Genomic DNA, 27,029 nt, shown 5'->3' with positions numbered 1-27,029 from the left:
TACAGTACAGTATACAGACTATAACTATCAGGTACAGTACAGTATACAGACTATAACTAACAGGTACAGTACAGTATACAGACTATAACTATCAGGTACAGTACAGTATACAGACTATAACTAGCAGCAGATACAGTACAGTATACAGACTATAACTAGCAGCAGATACAGTACAGTATACAGACTATAACTATCAGGTACAGTACAGTATACAGACTATAACTATCAGGTACAGTACAGTATACAGACTATAACTAACAGGTACAGTACAGTATACAGTATATAACTATCAGGTACAGTACAGTATACAGACTATAACTAACAGGTACAGTATACAGACTATAGGTAATAGAGGAGCACCAGGTGAGGGAAGCCTCTGCCACAGCAATTCCCCGGGGCTAATGACTACAATGCGCACACAGTACAGGACGAAGGATGAGGATCTGACCTATTGAAATCTTTTCAGAACACTTTTTTGTTGTTGCCAGGACAACCAGAGCTCTCTCTCTCACTCTCACTCTCTCGCCTTTCATGCGGCCATGTGACAAGTGAAATGTGACGTCACGCGGGGGCTGAGCCTGAGCTGGAAGCCACACACTGCCCAGAGGCTTGTGAATGTGTTGCATGGTGGGACCTACAGTGAGAGCTGCTTCCTACTCCTGCTGCTTCTCACGCTCCGCTGGAGAATGGACTATTGAATCTCCCATCAGCCCCTCTCGCCTGCTCCCCCAGTGCCTGCTCTTGTGATCGCGCTGCATGATCGCTGCTACAAGTCACGTCTCTCTCCTGTCGCTTTACATTTCTTCCCGAGCAACTTTGTACGTGTGTGTGCGGGGCAGCACTTTGCACCCATGCTGCGGGGAGAATAAGATCCGCCGCAACGCGTGTACTCGGGTAGGAGCTGCCACACTGGGGCCGATCAGCAGGAGGAAGTGGAGAGAAGTGTTTCGCTTTGAGTGAGTACAAGACTTTACTACTGCTACTTCTTCCCTCCTTACTGTCTCTGTATCCTCTGCCTTCTCTCTGTCTCTCTGTGTTTTTGCCATTGAAAGTTTTTCAGTGCTGAGGTCACAATATGCTGGGAACAACCGCGCTGTATCCATTGACAACAACACCATTTCTGTGACACTGAGATCTTTTATTTTGTGCACAAAATGGATTCTGTGAGACAAGTCACTAGGAGTAGTTTTTTTGTACAAGTCATTTATTCATCATGTGACTTGTGTATCAGGAACAGAATTCTCTGAAACCACCAGTGACTTGTGAAACAGAATTCTCTGATACCACCAGTGACTTGTGAAACAGAATTCTGTGATACCACCAGTGACTTGTGAAACAGAATTCTGTGATACCACCAGTGACCTGTGAAACAGAATTCTGTGATACCACCAGTGACCTGTGAAACAGAATTCTGTGATACCACCAGTGAACTGTGAAACAGAATTCTGTGATACCACCAGTGACTTGTGAAACAGAATTCTGTGATACCACCAGTGAACTGTGAAACAGAATTCTGTGATACCACCAGTGACTTGTGAAACAGAATTCTCTCATACCACCAGTGACCTGTGAAACAGAATTCTGTGATACCACCAGTGACTTGTGAAACAGAATTCTGTGATTTCAAGCCTACAAGAAAATGTTGTGATACAAAATTATACTCGGTCTGACAGAAGTCATTCTCTCCTGGTCGGGTGCTTTTACTCACATAGGAAGTAGGCTGGGACTCACAGCTTTCCGGTATTAGATACTGAGTTTAGACAATGCAGTTTCTTTTTAGTGATAACATTGATTGCTTTGGTCTCCCCCCCCCCTAACTCTGTTCATTCAGTAATTCGCATTGGGTCACACTCACATCATTTGCACTAGAGCAGCGTTGGCACTAATGAGGGAAGACAGACCTAATGAAATGCTTTGCACTCCTTCATGGCAGCTAGTTAAGCATTTTTATGCGGCTGCTTTGCCTATGGCTGATGACACAGCTAGGACTGTTTGGTCCTGGAATTTTAGGGAGACGGAGGACTTGACATGGGCCCTCCAGCCTCTAAGCTGCCCCTTAGTGGGAAACGTAGATAGAAGTCCTAATGATGTATATTGTGTAAAACCATTTTCATTGTATACAGCAAAATGTATATATGTGTGGTTTAGCTGCACATCACTTGACAAAGGGATGCGGGGAGTTGTAGTTTAACGACAGCTTGTTAGAATCCAATGTAAAAATGAACCAGCAGCACATTGATTTGAAGTGAAGCAAGTGAACCCCTTGTTTATTTAGGCTAAATAAACAAGGGATTCATTTGCTTCACTTCAAATCAATGTGCTGCTGGTTCATTTTTACATTGGATACAGGACCTGTTGTATAGGAGATCCAGATCAAGTTGTACACCAGAAGGGTGATTGCTCCAAACTGAATAAAGCTGGTTAGCATCTCTGATTTGTTTAGTTTCTGCTCCCCTTTAATAGGGAACCCCCGTCTCCAGTCCCATGCATAATTAGAGACATGTTGGAAATAACTGTAAACTAAAACTTTACGATTCCTGTTGCCCTATATAACTGTACATATACAAGTATGGGATCCTTTATCTGGAAACCCATTATCCAGAAAGCTCAGAATTACGGGAAGGCTGTCTATAATATTAAAACAGCACCTTGTACTTGATCCAAACTAAGATATAATTTATCCTTACTGGAAGCAAAACCAGCCTGTTGGGTTCATTTAATGTTTACATGATTTTCTAGTAAACTTAAGGTATGAAGATCCAAACTATGAAAAGATCTGTTATCCGGAAAACCTCAGGTTTTTAGCATTCTCGATAACGTGTCCCATACCTGAATTCAAAACAGAGCTTACTTGTCGCTAGTAGAGATATCGGAAAACTGCAGTTTGGAGAAGGTATTAACATGTCTCTTATTCATATTCAGGTCCCATACCTGTATTTATATATATATATATATATATATATATATATATATATATATATATATATATATATATATATATATATATATTGTACAGTATAGCAGTATTATGTAAACATACCGGATATGCATATAGGAAGTATAAATTTAGAATCCATCCTTTAGGAAATGTTTAAGCCTTCCAAAGGTTGTGAACTGTGTGTCAAGAAATATTTCTACAGATTTCAGGTAATGTAACTTAAAATACTTAAAAGTGATTTATATTTAGACTTTAGGGTTTTATTTCCACCTGATTCAAGATCTCAATTTGAAGGATTTTATCCCATCTACTCATCGAGTGTTGATACTTGGCAAACAAACTGGGGAGAGATACAGTTACAAAGGCTGATCCAGAGAGACCTTGAACCTAAAAGCTAATATTTGACATGAAATGCCCCATTGAGTCATTCTGACAGTTCTTATGTCTATTTGTATGTGTTCTATAGTAAATATAATTGTAAGAAAAATTCCTTATGCTATAACTACACATGTAATTGCTGATGAAAAGTAGTACAGGTATAGGATCCCTTATCCGGAAACCCGATATCCAGAAAGCTCCGAATTACTGAATGACTGTCTCCCATAGACTCCATTTTATCCAAATAATCCAAATTTTTAAAAAAGGTTTCCTTTTTCTCCGTAATAATAAAACAGTAGCTTATACTTGATCCCAAACTAAGATATCATTAATGCTTATTGGAAGCAAAACTAGCCTATTGGGTTTATTTAATGTTTAAATGAATTTCTAGTAGACTTAAGTCATGAAGTCCCAAATTACGGAAAGATCCGTTATCCGGAAAACCCCAGGTCCCGAGCATTCTGGATAACAGGTCCCATACCTGTACAGTAGAACCCCAATTTTCCATTTCCCAGTGCGTAAACGGTGTAAATTTTGAAAAAAATAAAATACAGGATAAAAAGGACTCCACTTGCTTGTATGGGACTGAGAAAAAACGTGATTCAAACCAAGAAAACGTTAAATCTGGCTACGTGAAATCATATTTGTACTTTATCTGTTTATCCCTTGCTGTTTTTTTGCACTGCTGCACTGCTGGTCCAGACTACATGCACCATTGAAACAATGTAACAGTTGTCAGCTCTCCTGCAGCTAAGAATCCAGTTCCACAATTCCCGATGTTGAATCCGTTGTTGTCTTTTGGCATGGTGCTCCAAACTACAGAAAGCTTCATTATCTGGAAAAACTTAATTGCCAAGCCTTCTGGACAATTGATCTCATACCTTTACCTGATTATATGTGTTATATTCTTGGATTTGTTGCTGCGGTGTCATTTAATTTCCACTTCCATTCTGGTTTTCCTTATATTTAAAGGACTAGTAAAGCCTAATTCAAAATATAAGGCTTCCTCAGTCAATTAGTCTTTCCTTGTCCTTTATAACAAGCTGATTTTCCTTTTGCTTTGCCTTATTCTGAGGACCACTACGACTTTCAGTTGTGCTTTGCAACCATTAGCAGATTATATACTAGTAATCCATTTGGCAGCTCTCATTTGGGGTTATCCTTGTTTAAAAATGTTTAATACTTTGGCAGCAATGAGACTCGCTGCATAGAGGACCTTGTGCTGAAATTATGGTATAGAATGAATTATGATAAACTGCAACTGAGCTCCTGGTCAGTGACTGGCAGCCTGTCATGTTGCATTTGGTGTTTGTTTCTAGGCCTAGGGGCGGTTACAAATAGAGAGTTGGTATATCTAAGTACAGGGGTGCCATTGCTCTCTGTTGCTGAGCAACAACCCTACAGGTGAATGCTTGGGTTGAACGAGAACTAAAGGCCAACTAAAAAAGTAGGGTAGAAATGTTGTTGGGCTTCTGTACCAGCCCAAGGCAACCACAGCCCTTTAGCAGGGATGATCTGTGTCTCCAAAGATGCCCCAGTAGCTCCCCATCTTCTTTTCTGCTGATTCACTGCAAATGCTCTGTGCTGCTGTCACTTACTGAGCTTAGGGACCCACTCACAATATACAGAACATATAGAAATGTCACAATATAAGGCTGATTTAGTAATTAATACAGATTTACTAAATAGGAGCACATAAAACAATTAGCATCAGAATTTAATAATCAGCCATGTAGCATGAGTTTATATTACAGACAAACTTTCACTCATTTTTTTCTTGATAATTTGCGACGACCCCTAAGCTTAGCTTCAGAGCCCACTGAGCATGTGAGTGTCACAGACACTTTCCAAGATGGTGACCCCCTGTGACAAGTTTGAAGTCCTGGATCATTGCTGCTATTGACAAGCTGAAACTTTAGACTGGTGCAATATGTTCAGTATATAAAATATGAACTTTTTAGCCATATTCATTTTTAGGGTTTAGTTCTCCTTTAAATTTAAATTGTGGTTCCTCAGTGTGTGTGCGCGCCTCATTGTTTTTAAGAAAGCCTCTTAGAGCTCCCCTTAAAGGGGAAGGAAACCTAGTTGGTGCAAAAACCCTCCCCCCCCTCCCGTGTGTTGCCCACCCTCCCTCCTCCCCCCTGGCCTACCCGTCCCGCTGGGCAAATGCCCCTAACTTGTTACTTACCCTTCTGCGCAGGTCCAGTCCAGGGAGTTCACAGACGACATCTTCTTCCACGCGATCTTCTTCCTGCTTTGAACGGCGTTTTGGCGCATGCGCAGTAGGAGCATTTCGCCGGTATGGATCTACTGCGCATGCGCCAAAAGTCACGATGTACTTTTGGCGCCTGCGCAGTAGATCGTACCGGTGAAATGCTCCTACTGCGCATGCGCCGGTCAAAGCAGGAAGAAGATCGCCAACTAGGTTTCCTTCCCCTTTAAGGCAATGAAGCCCAAACTGTATGGGAGCAGCAGTTGGTTCTCAAAGGTCCCAGTGAAACTAACATAAAATTTGGGAAGTGCAAAATCCATGCGGGACAGTGAATAATCAGCGAATAATCTGGGAAAATGTAAATTTTGGAGGCATAATATCAGGTTCTATTGTATACATAACCTTCTTGTTATTATGAGTGCATAGGGAACCCTGACCAAAAATTAGATGGGCTTGAACTCAAAAAGGACAGCTTACGAGTAAGTGCCCATTTTGGCACGAAACGCGTTAGGCTAATGTATACCCTAATATATTTTTTTTTACTTTTAAGAAATATTATGGGCTACTTTTTCACTAAGAAAAAGAAAGGAATATATTAGGCCTACTTTTTCACTAAACAGTAGGCCATTCCCGATGTTTTGTTTTTTAAATTGCTTAAACTCATAAAGTCAGACAGCCAATGAGATAAGGTTTATTCAGAGCTCTACTTAGGTATATCCAAAGCTTCAGGCAGATGCACAGGCATGAATTTCTAAGGGGCTTGACGGTTAAGTAGGAGAGACTAAGGGTTGTAGCTTTTGTGAAGTGGGCAATGTGTGGATCACTAGTAGAGCAGGGAGCCGTTTACTACCAACGGGCAGATTTTTTCCCAGTGCAGTTACCCTTAGCAACCAATCAGATGGAGTGTTTTACACACCACAGTGGATATTCTTTTTGGCATCTTCCCTTGATCTTTAACTATTCATGGTTAAAGTGTGCTGCTGTGTAAATTGTTTTGCATAATGAAAGAAATCTAATTCTAAACCATGTTCCAATATACATTCATTTTTTTTTATTTTTTAAATGGTTTGGAATTTGGAAATGTGATTTCTATTGAAAGTAGACGTTTGGCTCTTTATATTCTCTTGGTTCCTGCGTGAGATTTAGAGAACAGAGATGGGTAAACACCGCTTTTAATAACATGTACGTGTACAACTGACTTTAAAACCATTGAAAATGTATAATGAATGTATGTTGGAGGTTGCTTAGAATTACATGTTCTTTTATTATGCTAAAGCAATTTTTACATACTTATGAGCTAAACTTTTCCATACTCTTCTCATCTACAAGTTTCATAGAAGTTTTGGCAGATAAATAGGTAGCTAGACTTACATACACACACAAACACAGTAGACGTCACAGTGAAAGAGGAAATGAGTTATTAAATGCTCAGGGTTTTCTTTGTTTTGTAATCTCCTATATGTTACACTGTATCTACTGTACCTATTGTAGGTAGATAAAATCAGCAGGGACATAGAAACATAAAATAGGGCTTTAAGGCAAATGCGCCTTGTTTTGCACGTCTATAAACATAGGGTAAGGGCCTCGCCCCGAGTTGAACAAAGTTGAGTTTGTACACAGCTCTCTCTTTTCAGCGGAATCTTCCATGTAATGTAAAGCATTTCCTGTACTGTCAATGTATTTATAATGAGTGTATACATCATGGCTATATGTGCCTATTCTTAGCAGTTTAATTACTGCAATTTAATCCTACAGGCAGTGTATTCTTCTTGCTTTTATTTTCCTTTGGCGATTTGCTGCGCAAGTGTGACCCATTTCAAAAATGGGAATTCCTTTTAAGTAATATATTGTTTACGATTACAGGAATGCAATCCCCGCTGGAGTTCTGGTCGCACATACGCATATACAGTAGATGTAAAAGCTAGGGAAGCCCTGCAACAGAAACACTATATCTTTTTTTATATATTTCCAAATTTAAAAAAAATAAAGTTGACTTTGCTTTTGATCCACTTTGTGGCTGAGAGATCACAAGCCAGATAATAATGCAGAAAAATTAGCAGATTCATAAGATGTTATATATTTGCCTTTCAATTTGGGTCTGCCGCAAAGTATTCTAAATTCTAAGGCCCATGGCATGTGCAATGAATGCGTGGCCCTAAAGTTGCCAAACAAGCGAATCTGGGCTGCATTTGGCCACTTTGGGCCAAATCTGACTGATCTGATTGTTGGCCTTCCTACATAGGATCAATATCCCAATATGGTCCATGTTGGATGGGAAAATCAAACCTGATTGATATCTGCCCGAGTCAGCAGCTTTTTAGGCCAATGTATGACCAACTCTAGGTTTATTGCACACACACAGCTTCAGCTGAAAAGCACCCAGAATTTCCACATTCCCTAACTGGCTTCCTAAAGCAACAGGAAGACTAATGCTCACAGCAACATGGCAACTTCAATAAGGAACAAGCAGAATTTCAGGAGGTAGTTGGGTACCTCTTCAAGTACTTGGTTGGGTGAGGTCGGAACAGAACCGGTCTAAAAGCATCCAGGGAGAACACAGTTTGTTAATTTTAACCATATATGCCTGATGATCAGATCACAGATTGGATGTGTTTGAAAATTTCAGTGGCCAATGCTCCAGTATCAGCAAGTGTGTAGGCAGATGAGGAAGTAAAGAGGAGCTGCAACAACAGAAGGAGGTACATACATGTATGGCCACTTGCACGGTGTCCGTCTGGCCAGTCCATTGGCCAATCAGTTCGAAAGGGGAAGAAAATAACCCAATTCATAGGCATGTTTAGTTAAATTCTTATATAAGCTGTATCTAAGCTTAACATCACTCTTTTTCCCATAACTAAATTCACCAAAAGCTGTTTTCCACATTATATTTCTATATGACACAGAGCTGTGTAATTGTGCTCCATGGAACATGCTGGGGTGCATAAAGTCATTAGAGGACAGTTATTGACAGATAGCTGTAAGTGCACCTGCCTTGTGAATAATGCTGCAAATGATTGCATTGTGTCATCTCTCTGCAAATAGCAAAGGGTTAATTGCAGCTGCAGATATCTGTGTTTGGGCGAGTGGGCTGAAGGAACACACAGCAATGGTTTATTACTCATTAACCATCGGAATACGAGAGAGGGTGAATTTGTGGGGAAGGATGTCCTGTGAGCTGCCTTCATACTACTGGAATACAAATAATTTCACATCAAATGGAACATGGCTGTTCCCGAGGGATTCACCATCTGTGAGAAATGATGTGTAATTGCTTTGTTCCCTTTCTGTGAGCTATATGTCAGTAGCACTATGTCGGCTCCGCTCGAGTCTTCGCCTGGGCAGGGGTTTCCGTTTCAATCTGATATAGTAAAAAGTTACAAACAAAACAAAAGCGGCTTGCTTCTTTCTGTTTATGGCCTGGCAAATACTCTGTGTTACTAAAATGCTTATTAGGCTATTAGGAAAAGGTCAGAAGGACAGAGATCCCCTTAAAATTGAAGTCCCTTGTATGGACATATGTTTAAGCCCCCCCTTTACTTCATAGCTATTTTTCACAATTGAAAATGCAGCATCAAATGCTCTGAAATGACCCATTTTGATGTTATTGCCACGTGAAAGCGGTCAGGGCAATACTAGGTATTTTTACCTTGTTTTTTTTCAGTGGGTAAAAAATTTGAAAACACCCTAAAATTGGCCAATGTGCCATTGCTCTAAAGCAGGAGTCCCCAACCTTTTTATACCATGAGCCACATTCATATGTAAAAAGAACTGAGGAACAAGCATGAAAAAGGCCATGGGTATGCCAAATAAGATTTGTGATTTGCTATTTACAGCTATAGGAGACTCCAAGCCAGGAATTCAAAAAGAAGCACCTGCTTTGAGGCCACTGGGAGCAACCTCCAAGGGGTTGGTAAGCAACATGTTGCTCACAAGCCACTGGTTGGTGATCACTGCTCTAAAGACTATGAAGTCTTAAAGCTGGCCACAGACGAGTAGGTATAAGGTGCTGACTTGGCCCTTTCGGGCAGAGTTGGCAGCTTATTGGCTGGGGTCCTTCCAGCAGTCTACGCAGTCTCTATTGGGCATATTTGGTAAACCCCTTTGCGGTTGGGATCCTTGTAGGTCCACAGTACGGCCTTAATGAGAATTATTGATTTTATGAGACAGAAAAATGGTGTGAATTGCAAGGCAGAATCTGTGACTGTTAGATACAGCATTGTATCTGTGTCTATTTCCTTTACAAGCAGAGAAATGAAAGTATAAGTAAAACAGCCAAACACAAGAGTTAAACATTATAAGAGCTGTATATTACATAACATTAACGTATTCCCGGTTTTTACTTTGCCAGAGCTTATAAAGCACTGCGTATCTTGACAGCGCTATATAAATAAATGATGATGAAAAAAAATAAATGATGATTACATGCCGTACACATGCTTGTGGATTTATGGATTAGTGTTCAGCCCCACTTCATGTTTTATTGTTGGGCATAGCATCATTTGGTGCACTTTTTTCAAATGAATCTTTTTTACCTTTTTAGCAATACGTCTGATTCCCTCAAACAGCTCCGTGGTTGCTATGGTTTACTAGACCCAAAGAAAACCCTGGGGAAGTCCTGGTTTTCTCACGTATTGCACAGTGGCGATGCTTTGCATCCATGGGAAGATATAACATTTTAATCTGATGGTGTTCCCTAAATCTGTCGCAGGCGTGCAGGAAGTCTATGCATGTGATTGCGCATTCATTAGTGGCAGGCTTGTAGCAAGAATGAACTGCAGATGGATGAGACTGGCCAGCCCAGCTAGCCCTGCCTTTTCTCACACATACAATTACCATTGATTTTTCTTTTTAAGGGGTCTCATGCTGAGCCCTGTCAGGATTAGGCATTGTTAAGAAGAATTGATTGGCTCTAGTTTTGGTATCTTATTGGAAGTTGCCATAGTGACGGCAGCAGCAGGATCAGACAGTCGGAATGCGCCAAGGCAGCGTCAGACTGGTTAAATAATTGAAGAACTCTTGTATCTCCCTGCTTCATGAGATAGGTCTTCCAAATTCTGTATTATAGAAAATGACTTATATTTTCACACAGTGGTTTGACTGTCATCTTGGTATTTCTCCAAATCTGGCCCTCCAGATTTTATCCATCAGGGTGATGGTGGGAGTTGTATTTCTCCTAAAGTACTGCATGCTAGAAATCCTCATGCTGTCATCTTTGTATCGAACTTCTTAGCACAGCTAATACATATGAATATGTCCCTGGAATTCATGTAAAATTCCCTCACATCTTGTGCTACCAACATCCTTAATGGACTTCTGGAATCATTAGTTTTGGCACCAAACCATGTCCAAGCCCTGGACAACTGAAAGCAACACTTTTTCATTGGCAGTTGATGCAGTTTTTCCAGGTTCTTCTCAGATTTCATTATGCAGATTAGGGTTTGGATTCAATTTGATATTCAATGGAATCTTTTTTTTTGGAGGATGTGCTATTTGCCTAAAAGCACACATTTTGGGTTTGGTGCATCCCCAATGTTTAGCAGTGCAGTGCTTTACAGAGATAGTTCGGCCGTATGGCCGATACGCCAAGGGGCTCCGACGGGTCGGTTAAAAATCAAACCTTCCCGATCAATATCGTGGCCAGATATCGATCGGGAAGACCCGTCGGAATTCCCCATACAAGGAAAGATAAGCTGTCAAATTGGTCCAAACGACCGATATCGGCAGCTTTATCTGCCCGTGTATGGCCACCTTTAGAGGTGAACCATCCCTTTAAGACTATGTTCTAAAAATGTCTGTGTTACAATTAGGGCTATAAAAATCCTTTTGGGGGGGGGGCGGGAATGCATCTTATCCGTAGGTTTTCATCTGAGCAGCCCTGCACATTCCTGGCTCCGTGTTATTGCTATGTGAGAGTTACACTAATTCTAGTTAAGAACATGTCAAGACTGAAACTGGCACAGAGCAGGTGTACAGCTCTTATAAACCATTCTCATGTCTGTCACCCAGTAGCTGAATGTGGCTTGATGTATTGCTTGGCTATCCTTTCACCACCAATATTGCTCTGCGTTGTTGATGGATGAAACCTTGTAAGCCGTGCAAAGCAATGGAAACCAAAGAGTACTGTGTTACAGTTAATGGGGGGCATAGATTAGCATAAGACTAATTAGTGCAAATTAGTATTCAGGCAGTTCTCTTTACGGATATAAAGCTAAATAGGTGTAAAAGTTGTCATCGCTGAAATACTTGCATATCTTCATAATAGTTAGCCAGATATTCTAAGCTCATTCTTTCCAAGAGGGACATCCATTACATATTGGGTATGCCTGCCTTTTAACGTATAGGCAGCAGCCCCAAGGCATTAATTCCCTACTGTACCAGCTCCCCTGTCTGCAGACACACATGGTTTTAGGGTGCCACATTCCCTTGAATTCTTATTAATAGTGAGAGTGCATTTGGGTAAGCTACCAGAACAATTCTGCCAGTTTCGCTCTGGGGCTTCCTCTTCTCCAGGCTTTATTAATTATCCCAGTGACCAGGCCAGAATTTGTGGAAAGGCCACAAAAGCCCAGGCTTAGGAAGGTAGGATTTAGATTAGTTGCCTGTCGACAAAACTCTTCTTTGGGGCGTTTTATCTCCCCGAATTGCCTCCCGGCTAGAATGTAAACCGCCAGCCGGATGGCACTCTTAGCACTTAGTTTTCCAAAATTGCCTCATGAGGAAACTTCGGGCGACTTCGGAAAACAAAGTGCTCTGAGTGCCATCCTGCCAGCAATTTACATTCTTGTCGGCAGGAGGCAGTTCGGGGATATTAGTAGCCCCGAAGAAGAAGTGGAGATTTGTTGCTGGGCGACTGATCTCCCCAAATCTGAGCGTGTGCCCTGACCCTAAAGCACCGATATCGGCAGCTTTAATTTGCCCGTGTATGGCCACCCTAATAGCTGCCTTTAATGAAACTCAGGGATTCTGTTTAGCAGAGCTAGAGTCCTTCGCGGGTCCATTTTTTGTATCCATTAACCCGGGCCCGCAACCCGCATTCTTACTGGCTTGGACCTGCTACCCGACCCGCAAGTACCTTATCCGCAACCCGGACCTGCGACCTGCTGACAATCAGGAAGTGCTGTCATTGTAAACCGGAAGTGACATCATCGGAAGTTAGCGTGATCTGAAAAAAAAGGAGTAAAACCGGAAGTGCTGTCATTGTAAACCGGAAGTGACGTCATCGGAAGTAGCCATTATCAGAAAAACTGAGTAAAAATCGCTATTGAGAAGACCCGCGTCTATACCCGCACCCCGAACTTCTACCAGCAAACCGCAGGGTAACGCAGGTTTTGCGGGTAACCCGCGGGTACCCGACCCGCTGCAGGACTCTAAGTAGAGCCAAAGATAAGAAATGTATCAACTAAATGTATAAATTTAGAACAGTTTACAGGGTCAGTGACTCCCCCAGAGCTGCTTCAGAAAGACATAAGAACAAAACAACTGAAAACAACATCTTTAAATCATTAGGAAGACCTTTGGAATACCTGACGAAAAAACTGACACGCTGCCTCCCCCAGGGACATCACCTCTAAATTTTTGAAGATACATGTCAGTATCACTATAAAATGAAAATACGTTTTTCAAGTATTCCAGCCTAAAATGAAAATATATGTTATTGTTATTCCCTGTAATATCCATCCATTTTAAACATAAAAAGTATTATTATTGACAAGGGAGTAAAATGTGGAAGCATTAGTGTTCCATTTTCCTCTGCACTCCTGGCCCCTGTGGCTCAGAAATGCTTCACTTTAGGGATTTTTATATTTTCAAGTAAAGAGCTTCAGCAGCTGGCTTTGGCATTTTGAGCGAAAACTGGCAGTTGCCCAAGGTAAGGGTACCAGCTCACTGCAAAAGTGACACCACTGAGACATGCAAACTGCTGGGCTGATCCAACGACTGCATTAACACTGAATGCAATTAGTGTGCCCTTCTAGCTGTGTTTTCTTAGCGGCTCCAACCTTTCCTATAATCTGTTACACTTTGCCTCATGTAAATAGTATACACTGTATCTTTTCTAAAATCAAACAGAGAGAAACATTCCAGGCGATGTGTTGTCTTTGTGAATAAAACCTTGATACATGTCACAAATTTGAATATAATGGTGATATGAAATATGTGTCATTTTAACGTCTTTGTAACCCAAACTACTGCTTCCTGGATTCTTCTACCATAAACCGTGGACAAAGTTCTGGGTGGGTGGAAGGATGATGGGACACTAATGTGATCTGATTGGCTATCGGCGTCGGACTGGGGCATTGGGGGCCCACAGAGACTGTGTCGCCAAGGGCCCATCTTGCATCCAACAGGGCCGTCCTCACAACATCCACTCTCCATGGTCACCGTGTCAGGTCCCATACAACTTATCGTCTTCCTTCTTTTTCTCGTGTCCTGCTGGCCCAGTCCGACGCTGAAGCTGCAGGCAGAAGATGGCTGAATTGGGGGATGATCAGAATGTTCTAGACACTAATGAGAAGGGCAACCGTTATCTGATGACAGAAAACTCTTGGACAGGTCTGGACTGAGAATCAAAATAGGACCTGGCATTTCAGGTTCATTTCAACCACCACCAGCCCACTAAATAGTGATTATCTATGGCAATTTACAGCAGAACCCACAGATTGCCAGTCCAGGCCTGTTCTTGGGCATCTGTAGCCCCATGATTTTTACCTTAATCCCTGAGTTCCACAAAAATATTCCCAGTGCACCAACACAGCTGAGCAGTTCCATTTGTTAAGAGGCATAAAAATATCTCATTAGTTAACTGAATGGCGGACGCTGCTGGAACTAATTGGTGCCCTCAGGCAGTGTATATGCCATGCACAGCCACGTAGATGTGCAACCATGTGGCCACAGCATTGTGATGGTGACAAAATGAACCAGCCATCAAACGATTCCAGCAGTAGAAAAGCATGTGATGTTGTGTTTTTGCATGTTTCCTAGTGTAAACCTGTATTCTCATGAACTCACCATGCCACATCTTGCATGACTAAGGGTGCCAGGCATGTTAGATATTAACCAGATATTGTAGTGGCAATAACCATCACCCAAGAAACACATTGGACTGTGGAAGTGGTCTGTGGTGGCCAACTATGCATGGAACCCCTCTTGATGCGATTGATGATCTGAGCCACTGGGCGGCGATTATTATATTAGCAATAAAACAAAATGCATATAAATTGACTGGTCTTCAGCCTTGTGCTGTGACTTTGTATAAGTGCAGAAGCACTTTCGACAAAAATACCTTATGAATTCTGTCAATATGTGATTTTTCCTTTGTGTCCATGTCGGGGCACCCATGCCACGGGTACATTCTTAAATGACCCTTAGGGGCAGATTTATCAAGGGTCAAATTGAATTTGAATTTTTGGCCAAAACTGTCAAATTCGACTAGGGAATTGTTAAAATTCGATTAGAGTTGTTTAAAAAAAATGTGATTTTCGAGATTTACTCTGGCCCTTTAAGAACTCAAATTCGACTGTTCGCCACCTAAAACCTGCCAAATTGCTGTCTTAGTCAATGGGAGACATCCCTTATTGTCCACTACAGGCTGGCCATAAGCTCCGTATCGCCACTTACATGGCTGCTGTTTTGACCCTATGATGAACCTTTGACATGATCGGTGGCAGGGGCCAGACAAATGATGGTATAATTGGCATTCATCCTTAAAATAGGTATACAGTAAGTAACCTGTGGCCCTCTGTAGAACTACAACTCCAAGGGGAATGCTGGGCTCTCCATCTTCACATATGTTATACTGTAATAATAAGCCACGCTGTCCCAGAATCCTTTGCACTGCCTTGAGTCACTGGTGCATATATATATATATAAAAGTAGAAAGTAGCGACACTCACAGGTTTTTTAAAGTTGCAAAAACAAAAAAAGATGTTTATTGTGGCTCAACGTTTCGATCCCCCACAGGGATCTTCGTCAGGAGTGTACAAACAAACTCCTGACGAAGATCCCTGTGGGGGATCGAAACGTTGAGCCACAATAAACATCTTTTTTTGTTTTTGCAACTTTAAAAAACCTGCGAGTGTCGCTACTTTCTGCTTTTGCATCTATTTTCAAACTGGCAGGCACCCAGGTATTTTCATTTGTAAACGGTGTGCACCTTCAGACTACACATATATATATATATATATATATATATATATATATATATATATATATATATATATATATATATATATATATATATATATATATATATATATATATATATATATAACATACACGACGCAGCGAGCTTCACGATGGCAAAATAAACCAGATGGGTGCCTCCACCAGAAGCGAAAAGCTGCGAGAGTTTGTAATTAATGCTTAAACTGTGTGGGATGAAGAAAGCAATATGTTTCCAGGCAGATTCGAGACATTTTCTATAACATTTCTTCCACTACTCTTTTTCTGCACATTTATGGAGTATTTCGTCTTAAAGGGACATTGCACCTCAGTATTAAAATGTGTTTTTTCGCAGACAGTTTATTGACAATATGTTTTTAGTGAGCGTTTGCCGAATAATTACGGAATTCAGTTGTTAATAGAAAACATAATTTAAAGGGAAGATACACCCTGTTTGATTCACTTTCTACAGGCTAATGATAACTGTGTTGCTTCTCTGCTTGGTGCATTTTTGGTTGACTAATAGAATTCCAGCAGCCACTCAATTGTTCATCCAGGCTTGCAATTTACATTTGTAACAAGTACACAATATAATTGCATATGGCCCTCTATTTAGGGTGCACAATGAACATTATTGGTATAGGTATGTCTTCTTTACTGTACAGGTAAAAGAAGAGAGGGTATGTCCCTGTGTGCAACTCAAAGTAAGAGGCTCAGTCTTGCCTTTTCTGATCAGGATAATGTTCAGATTAAGATGCTGTAATGACTGATTGAGCAGTTTCTGAGAATCTAATCTTAGCTTCACGTGTACTATCTGTTGAAGCACCACTGACCGCCATCTTTTCTTCCCTTCAGTCACCTACTTGAGGACCTTACTTAGCTGTAAGCTGTGTCTTATAAATTAAAATTATTATTAACCCTTATTATAAAACACAAACATAATCTGCATCGCTGTACAATAAATGAGTGAGGCCAATGAGGCAGCCTCAGGCGCTCGCCTCAGGCAGCAGCGCCAGATAGGCAGATACATTTCCAGGTGAAAAGCCCCTCCTGTACTTTTAAGAGCCGAATTTCCGGTTTTGAAACCTGAAATTCGGCTTTACTAGTGTGAGAGAGCCACACTTGTGTTCCTGCCTCAGATGCCTCACCTCCAGATGGGTAAGCCGGTGAGGGGGGGGGCAGCATTTTGAGGAGCTTCTTCACTGGAATCACCGTTATATATATATATATATATATATATATATATATATATATATATATATATATATATATATATCTTACCGTTGTAGTTTTTCATGCAAACTGTATAATCAAGTCATGCACTCATTTATTGTACAGAGCTGCAGATTATTTATACATATATATATATATATATATATATATATATATTTTTTTTTATTATTTTTTTTATGGTATATGAATGATACACAAAAGCTACAAATACACTCTAAAATTGGCAGATTTAAGCTGTCAATTTGGGTCCTTTGGACCGATTGGGCATCTTATCTGCCAGTGTATGGGACCCTGCTACAAGTCTCCCAGACTGATACCTGGCCAAAAATCAGCCAGATCTACATTGGCTAGCTGATGAAGTCCTCGTCCTGTGTGCCTGTCATTCTAATCCGGTTGTTTGGCCATCGGATTAGCCTGATATCACCCACCTTTTGGTGGGCATATCGGGGGATAAAACCCGCCCCATGCTCCCTGTGTGTGTCATACTTTGCCTGCCCTATGCTCCCTGTGTGTGCCATACTCTGCCTTCCCTATGCTCCCTTTGTTTTCCATACTCTGCCTTTCCTATGCTCCCTGTCTGTGTCATACTCTGCCTGCCCTATACTCCCTGTGTGTGCCGTTCTTTGCCTGCCCTACGCTACCTTTTGGATATGAGCCTAGTAGGGTTTGTTCTGGGGGTTTGTTAGCATTTGGAAATTGTTGTTAGGGGCCCCTAATGTGTTTAATCATGTGCTGGGAGGTTGCTGTGTTATCCACAGGGGAGGAGGAGATATACGGAATTAAGGGTATGTCTTAATATGACATAAACTTTTCACATTAGTGTTATATTCGTGCAGTGAGCACCAACCATTACGTTTTTTGTTGTGCTACCACTATTAATGTGGACATGGTCTTAAAAGTTCTTGTCTTAACGTGGATGTAATTTAAAATGGGGATTAGTCAACACTGACTTCCATTACCGGCCCTCCACCATGCAGACCAGACAAATTCCAGCCCTTTGTACCACAGACATAAGGTGTATGGCCACCTTAATTAATGATACTTAGTAATGTTATTGGTTATAATCTGGAATTAATGCTATCGTTCGTTCATAATCTGTGTTTAGGGATATCATTATATTACATCATTTTGTGTTCTGTATTATGTGACTAGACCTTGCAGCGCAGACGTTTTCAAGTCCTCTGCCCCCTCAAACCTGGTGAAGTATAGGTACCATATAATACACAAAAGCTATGAATATCTTGTAAATTATATCCTTATAAACGGTGAGTTCTGATGTCATCAGTTATAAACGGTGAGTTCTGATGTCATTTCTGTCACATTACTCACTGAAACTTGTGTATTATAATAAATAAAGTACCCCCAGTTGTAAAATATGAGGATATTAGAAGTTACCTTGGAGTTCCATGACCTGTATAAAAACTATTATATTAAAACAATTATATGGTCATGAAACTCCTCGGTAACTTATAATATCCTTATATTTTACAAAAGGGGGTACTTTATTCACTATATACTGTATCCTTCTCTCCCCTCCAGGTCTTACCTTTCTATTGTCACTCTCCTGGTATTGAATAATGTAACCCCTGTATCTGAATTCTTCTTTTGGTTCCATCCATTCGGCTCTTACGTTTGTGTGGCAGTGAAGCCTGGTCGTCTGCAGAGTACATTATTCAGCATTGCTTGTATTTTATTGTAAACTGCTGAAAGGTTTTACACTTGGTAGAGTATTTAAATTTATATCCCTAATTAAACCCAGTGGAGTAAGTCTTTATGGCTGAGCTCCAGATTGTCGGCTAATTACTGTATTTCACCTGTGTTAAAGCAAGCATAGCCTTAATTCCTCACCTACTCCGAGTGTCTTCAGGGGAACCAGCGAAAGCCTTTGAATACAAATATACAGAGTTAGAGAGTGGCAGTTTACAGGACGAGGACCTGCCTCCATCTCTTGTGTTCTGTTGACGAGCTTCTGAGACTCTTATAGCTAGTTTTAGGTTGACAAAATAACACGAGCAAGGTAATAAATCTATTGTGTTCCTTTGGAACATGTCTGTGTGCGGCAATCAGTGTTGCACAAATTCACGACAGTGACAGAATGAGTTCACATGAAGGCCCATCTGATGCATAGTTAATGCCCTGTTGGATCCAGCTACTGTTTCAGTGAGTTCAATGACCTAATTTTACAGAGTCTGCATGGGGAAGTTGAGAAATGTTCCTTTTCCCAGCCTTGTCACTTTCCCTGATGAACATTTAGCTGCTTCCCCTTATCAAAACGACTTTCTTCAGCCTGGGCCTCATTGTTCCATGCCATTATCTAGAGAAGGGCTTAAACCCACAGAGCGTGTGTTGGAAGGAACGTTGTGGTTTTTCTCACACACTTATTTTATATAATGACAGGGTTACAGTTACGAAGAAAAAAAAAATTAACTTATACAGTTTCATGTAATTTTTTTTAAATTGGAATTCAAGTGATTTAAATGATATTTAAAATTTATAGACTGAAATAAGTCACATTTTGCACAGATCACTGTTTTTATTCTTTTTTTTTTCCCCTTGCTCATTGCTTAGTTAAAGGGCCCCTATTATTATAATGAGCTCCGTATAAACAAAAAAACCATGATCATTGCTAGGAGAAACACTAGCTGAAAAATACCAAGTCAGGCCAAGAAACCTTGTATTTGTTTTTATAAGAAACTATTTATACTTCAGAATCTGAAAAAAAGAAATAAAACCTATTTATAAAAAAAATAATTGTAGGTATGGGCTCTGTTGTCCAGATACCCATTATTCAGAAAGCGCTGAATTATGGGAAGGCCATGTCCCATATACTCCATTTAAATAAAATAATTTTTAAATAATTAAATAATAATATTTTTTTTAAATTACAGTATAACCTTTTTCTCTGTAATAATAGTAACTCAAGATATGGGCACTGCGCCTCTCTTTTCTGCTGGTTTCCACTGGGATAGTTTTTGAGTTCCTGATTCTGGACCTTTACCAACTGCTGTGTGTCAGGTTTAATAAAACCAGATGGTGATTGGCTTGGTTTGAATTCAGAGGTTAACATGGCAATGTCTCTGTGAAGGGCATAGCAGTCAACCGAGTAAATAAACATTTTGACTTTAGAACCCTCCCTTATACATTGAACTGACCAGTTAATTTCTGACATCTTTCTGACCACCTGAAACTCTAGAGGGTAAATTTATCAAAGAGTGAAGTTCCGCCACTAGAGTGAAATTCCGCAGCTCTCTATTCATTTCTATGGGATTTTGAAAGGCGTATTTATCAATGGGTGAAAGTTCACCCTTTGATAAATACACCTATAAAAATCCCATAGAAATGAATGGAGAGTGGCGGAATTTCACTCTAGTGGCGGAACTTCACTATTAACTTTGATAAATATACCCCTAGGTCTTAAGGTTGCGATACATGCACTGATATTATCGTACAAACGGATTTTCGTTCGGGGCATGTATGGTGGCAGACGAGCCGACCAATATCGGCAGAAGACTTGGATATCTGTCTGCTCGTTGATTGATTCGGTTGATCGGGTGCCTTTGAAGGTATCCAAACATCGGCCACTGTTAGTTCTGAATCGTCCGATAAAGGTAGAATTCTATTGTTTCTACCTGTATATCTGACCATTCAGCTCTACACATGTGTATTGTAATTAACGATCTTTCTTGAAAAGATTGTATTTGTTACGTCTATGGCCACCTTAAAGGAAAACTATACCCCCAAAATGAACACTTAAGCAGCAGATAGTTCATATCATATTAAGTGGCATATTAAAGAATCTTACCAAACTGGAATATATATTTAAGTAAATCTTGCCCTTTTACATCTCTTGCCTTGAGCCACCATTTTATGATGGTCTCTGTGCTGCCTCAGAGATCACCTGACCAGAAATACTTCAACTCTAACTGTAACAGGAAGAAGTGTTGAAGCAAAAGACACAACTCTGTTTGTTAATTGGCTCATGTGACCTAACATGTAGGGTTTGTTGGTATGTTTGTGAGTACAGTGAATCCTATGATCCCAGGGGGCGGCCCTTATTTTTTAAAATGGCAATTTTCTATTTATGATTACCCAATGGCACATACTACTAGAAAAGTATATTATTATGAAAATGGTTTATTTACATGAAGCAGGATTTTACATATGAGCTGTTTTATGCAATATCTTTTTATAGAGACCTACATTGTTTGGGGGGTATAGTTTTCCTTTAAGGAGGACAATTAAAAAGTGTTGCTTCTGAGCTGTAACTGACAGGGATGTCTGCTGAAGTACCTAAGCAACCCCCTCAATTGTCCATGTTCTTGATCTGTAGTTTTGATAATTGCTATTTTTCACTAATTGTTAACGATTAGATTTGCAGTCTTCCCAGTTACTCCAGTTCTTGCTTTCTCATAGGCAGCCCTAGCCAATAAATCACCCAGTCTGTAAAGCGCTTTCATTAACACATGCTTAGAACTGGTATTTAAATGATGTTTAAATGATGTTGTCTCTATGGGAGAAAGACGAAGCATTTGCACAAGCTCCATTACAGTAAAGGTCACAGCTGCGTGGAACATCAGTGGCACATCCATTTTCATATTCAGGCCCAGTGATATAGATCACTTACATGCAAACTCACACACACATGTGCAAAAGCTCCTCCATAATCTGTCAGAGCTTGATGGAAAGGAGTCAAATAGTAGGAGCAGCAAATAGCGCAAGTGCCAAGTTGTTCTTAAGATGGAATAAGAGAGGTTTCATCTTGGGTCAGGTTACATGGCAGCCTCTATTGCTGTATCAGTAACACATTGCTGCCAGTGTCTGCATAGTGTGAAATGACTTGAAATTAAGTGAGTGCTTCTTTGCACTACACATCTACTTATGCAGCCCCAAAAGCTGGGAAGATCTATGGTATTTGGTTGTCCTAGTCATTTTACTGTTTAAGAAATCAGATAGCTGGAGCGAGTTGCTAACATGGAAGGATTTTGCCAGATTCATAAATGTTGGTTTGAACTTCTTCATGCCTTTAAAAAATGTTCTAATTTCCATATGTTGGTTTTAAATAGTTTAGTAAAGGGATTCATGTTTCTTAATGATTCTCCAGATGTGTTCTTTGCTTTCATCATCGTCATGGTTATTAATTAGGGCCATAAGTTATATGGTGCGTTGCGATTATATTTTCGCAGATCCGGAACTAAAAAAAAATGAACAAACACACTGACTCAATGACACGAATAGCTTTTCAATAGTGTAACACAAGGGGCTGAAGTGTTGCCTCTTTTATTATGATAATACCATATTTATTATTGCCCTATGTATCTCAGATCCCTGTCTGCTGTGGGTCTCATAGATCTTTAGAGAGAATAAATCAGGGTCTCCATTCAGAGATGTAAATGGGTAGATTAGCTACAGGGCATACTCTTTAAAGGATCCCTTATGTCTTATGCCAGACCCTTAAAGGGGACCCGTCACCCAAAAAAAAAATTCCAAATCCTATTTTATCACATTAGTCAAGCAAAATAAACTTAAATTACACTATATAAATTATTTGAATCTTGTTTCCTTCAGTCTGGGGATTCATAATTATAACAAGCAGGCAGGAGCCATTTTGTGGACACTGTTATTAAGACAAGTCTTGCATCATCTCAGAATCTTGTTTGTGCACCAGAATGGGGGACCCAATGTCCATCCCCATGCCCTGGCTACACAATTAAACGGTAAAGAGAACTGGGGAATGTGTGGACAGCAGTGACATCTAGGAAGTGCCTAATGGAAAGTGAAAGTAATTGTCTGCCCCGCCTCTATGCCACTGGCATAGAGGAGGGGCAGACAATATTTGATTGACAGCTGAGATTTTTAAATGAGCTTACAACAGCTATGAATGCTTTAATAAAAAATAGAAATTGGATTTCATGTTTAATTTGAAAAGGACTTTTAGTATACGGATTTTTGTGTCTGGGTGACAGGTCCACTTTAATATTCTTTTCCACGAGACCTATGAAATAGAGAAGGATATCCTTATGCAATGCAGGACTGATAACCTGTAGTGCAGAATTTTCTGGAATAAACACAATGCTGATTCTTTAAACACTAAGGGGCAGATTTACATAGGGTCGAATATCGAGGGTTAATTAACCCTCAATATTCGACTGCCGAATGTAAATCCTTTGACTTCGAATATCGAAGTGGAAGGATTTAGCGCAAATAGTTCGATCGAACAATCGAACGATTAAATCCTTCAATCGAAGATTTTTCTTCTACCTAAAAATTGATAGAAAGCCTATGGGGACCTTCCCCATAGGCTAACATGGCACCTCGGTAGGTTTTAGGTGGCGAAGTAGGGGATCAAAGTTTTTTTTAAAGAGACAATACTTTGACTATCGAATGGTCGAATAGTCGAACGATTTTTATTTCGAAACGGTCGATTCGAAGTCGTAGTAGCCAAAAAAAAAAAAAAAACATTCAAAATTCGAAGTTTTTTTTCCTCTATTCCTTCACTCGAGCTAAGTAAATGGGCCCCAATGTTGCTTTCCAGTTTAACTTTTTTTTTAAATATCTACTTACATGGCTGGAGTCAATTGGAGTCCATCTGAGGCTGGAAATACAGTCAGAATGTACAGCCTCTGCATCTTCTGCTATCCTCTGCCTGTTGCTGTGATTCCAGGAATTTTAGTTTAAAAACAGTTTATCAGCAGATACACTTGATCCTAATGTGTATATTTTAAATATCTAACAACTGTAACATAATCTAATAAACTGGTAGTATCTTATCTGTGGTTCCCCCTAATATACACATTAGGATCAAGTATATTAAATTACCATCCTACTTTTAGATGGTCTGAGCCTTACAAAAAAAGTATTTTCAATTATTTAGTGAAGCCATAGGATAATTTACATATATGGCAGCTAACCATATGTAGTTATGTATATGGAGCATTTTTATTTGTTCCTGGCCCTTAAGGCATATAAAAAGCCTTCAGATAAAAAGACCCTTACCTCTCCAATCATGTGTCCGAGGCTCCTAGAGGCAATTTCCTTTCCATTTCCAGCTCAGCTTGAAAGGTCTGAAGAATCATGGCAGGGATGTGATTGAGGTTTATTGAATTTGAAGTGATTGCCTATAATGCAAGTGTGCGGCCACAGAGAGTGGCAGCGAGTGTTTTTAAGTGCTAAACCCGTTCAGAATTTATGGAACAATAATACCAGAAAATTGAAATGGATAGAGAAAAATAAACTGATTGATGGCAAGATGCAAGAATTATCCAAAGGATCATATGGTAAAAGTAATCTGACAGTGTAATCCATGATGAGTTAAGCCATATGTCTTTGCTTACTCACTTATGTATATATATATTTCTATATATATGCCACATTCTGGGCATAAAATGCATGCATATTTGTTTTTGACTTGACAGTTCCACAGATAAGGAGTAACATACTGTATTTCCAACAAGGACATCTCTTCTGATGCCTTATTCTGATTGGCTGCTTGCAAATCAGTTGTGAGAAGTTAAACTCTATGGTTCTTGCAATTATTTTTCCTGCAAACCATTGTGACCTGCTGGAGGAAAATATACCCTCATTTTTTACACAAGCTCATTTAGTTGGGCTTATATAGAAAAGGTACAAAACACTATTCAGGGCCGCTGTCAGAAATCGCAGGGCCCCATACGAAAAAATGTCCTGGGCCCCCTGGGCTGCACCCACCACAAGACCCACCTACAGGTCTGTTAACCTTCGATATTCGACTGCCGAATGTAAATCCTTCGACTTCGAATATCGAAGTCGAAGGATTTAGGGCAAATAGTTTGATCGAACAATCGAACGAAAAATCGTTTGATCGAACGATTAAATCCTTCGATTAAATCCTCCCCACCCACAGGTCCACCCCCCACCACACACTAAAAAAAAAAAACATTGGTGGCTATGGTTCCCACATGTTAACAAAAAAAATATTGGTGGTCAGGGCCCCCCCATTGAAAAAAAATTTAAACGTCCATGTAAAAAAAACTTGCCCCCCTGCTGTCAGTGAGCTGCCAACTACAGAAGGGAGGAGGGGAGCACAGGTGGCTGCATCTTCTTCCAGTGACAGCATTTTCTTCCCTTTTTGGTCACAGAATTTTAAGTCCTGGTAAAGCTGCATGGTGATTGGATGAGTTGGAGGAGAAGTTCAAACCTCAGCTATCCAATCCCTGAGTAGCTCAACTTAACTCAGTGACCAATAAGGGGAAGTAATGGACAGAAGATACCTCCCCTTGTGCTCCCGCCCTGCCTTCCCGAAGTCAGCAGCTCTCAGAAAGCAGGGGGGCCCGGCTAATCAAGAAAGTGCGGCGTGACCTACACATCACTAATATATATCGCTTTAGGTACCGACACTCACCATATTATGAACTATTCCTAGGTACGTTCCCAAAATGAATCAAACCACAAGCCTCACGGATATAGAAAAAAATAATGGATTTATTGGAGCTTCCCCCACGCATTTTTATTTTACACAAAAATACTTGATTTCACACATTGACAGTAAACCATGATGTCTGCCTGTGATCCCCTCCACGCTTAAGGTTGCCATAGATGCACAGATAATATTGTACAAAACTATTTTTGTACGATATTCGGTGTGTGTGTATGGTGGAAAAAGAGCCGACCGATATCAGCAGAAGACTTGGATATTGGTCAATCATGCTGGACGGAAAATTTTGATAGGGCGCCTTTGAAGGAACCCAAACATCGGCCACTGTTAGTGCTGAATCGTCAGATACAAGTAGAATTCTATTGTTTCTATCTGTATATCTGACGAAACACGTGTTTATTGAAACGAACGATCTTTCTTGGAAAGATCTTTTCCGAAAAAGATTGTAATTGTTACGTCTATGGCCACCTTAAGGCTCAAAGTGTCACGCAACTCCTCTCTGTTCCATTGTAAAGTGATTCTGGCACTTGGAATTCCTCTGCTTTGCAGAAAATCTGTGCACCATGCACTGGGGAAAGCAGAGAAACTTAAGTCCCAGAATACATCTCTGTCTTTACTCTATCATCTGTCTGACCAGTGGCCCATTGCACTGCCCATGCAATTTCACTAGATATTCTCCCCATCCATCCAGCATGTATTTTAATTCTTAAGCCTTATGGCACATTTCATCTCCTGTTGAGAAGAATGGGAAAGGCTTAACTGAGTAAGTACGAACAGTTTTCGGTCAAAAACCCTGTTGCTTTGGTTCTGTACGAGCCAGTTACCTATAGAATATTGAATGACACAAGCTGACTCTGCCCGGATTACTTTTAGATTCCAGGGTCCTACATTCCGTTATAGTATTATTTTGTGCTTTTGTTGTATTACAGTTAATATCCCACAATCTTGCCTGTTGCTCTATTTTTATGAATTTGTTCGTCATTCTGCATACTTCCCTTAGGAGGTCACACAATCGCAGTTGCTTTTATAATCTACTCCAGATCTGTCCATCTGTGAACCTCCCCTGGGGCCTTTTATCAGCACGTTGCCTTCCTGACGTCTCCGTAGCATTCACTCTATCACATCCATTTTTTAATAGAATTTCTCTCCTGCCCTGTGTATTTTTGGAATCTCTGGCACGAATGGCACGTGCCCTTGCTAAATATAAGTCTTCCTTAGGCTAAATCCTTCTTAAACTTAAAGACAGCCTTTTTATGCCTTTATATTTTTCTTCTTATTATTTATCTTATATTTACATTGCTTATACTTTTTCCCTTTTTTCATTTCTCTTTTTAATTTTTCATTGTTTGCCTGTTTATAGTATGGGCAATGCGTCTAATTATATAGGGGATTATGTACCCCTGTTGGAAAATGTATAGTGATTAATGTACCCCATATTAGTGATGTGCGGGGCGTGTAAGGCCCAACCCGGACCCGCCCTCCCTCCACCTGAGCCCGACTTCCGAGTTCCTTTTATAGACCTCACAAAAGGGGCAGGGCAAGCAGCCGCGCGGCTATAGAACAGGAAGTTGAAAGCCAATAGTGTGCCCACAAATGGGGGTGTGAGGTTGGCCCGAACCCGACTGACCAGCGGGTATCGAGCCGGCCCGCACATCACTACCCCTTATCCCCCTATTGTAAAATATAAGGATATTATAAGT

General features: G+C 40.4%; 1 protein-coding gene across 1 annotated transcript in view; it reads left to right on the top strand.

Annotated features, from left to right (window-relative positions):
• The first annotated feature begins 603 nt into the window (after window positions 1–603).
• Window positions 604–27,029, top strand: part of ncald.L (neurocalcin delta L homeolog) — a 61,740-nt gene continuing 35,314 nt past the window's right edge. The window contains 1 exon segment of the mRNA NM_001087282.1: window positions 604–956. The gene's annotated coding sequence lies outside the window, so the exon portion shown is untranslated.

This window comes from Xenopus laevis, chromosome 6L (genome assembly GCF_017654675.1).
Source record: "Xenopus laevis strain J_2021 chromosome 6L, Xenopus_laevis_v10.1, whole genome shotgun sequence".
NCBI lineage: Eukaryota > Metazoa > Chordata > Amphibia > Anura > Pipidae > Xenopus > Xenopus laevis.
Note: the sequence above shows the minus strand (reverse complement) of the source record. Positions and strands in the feature narration are given on the sequence as shown.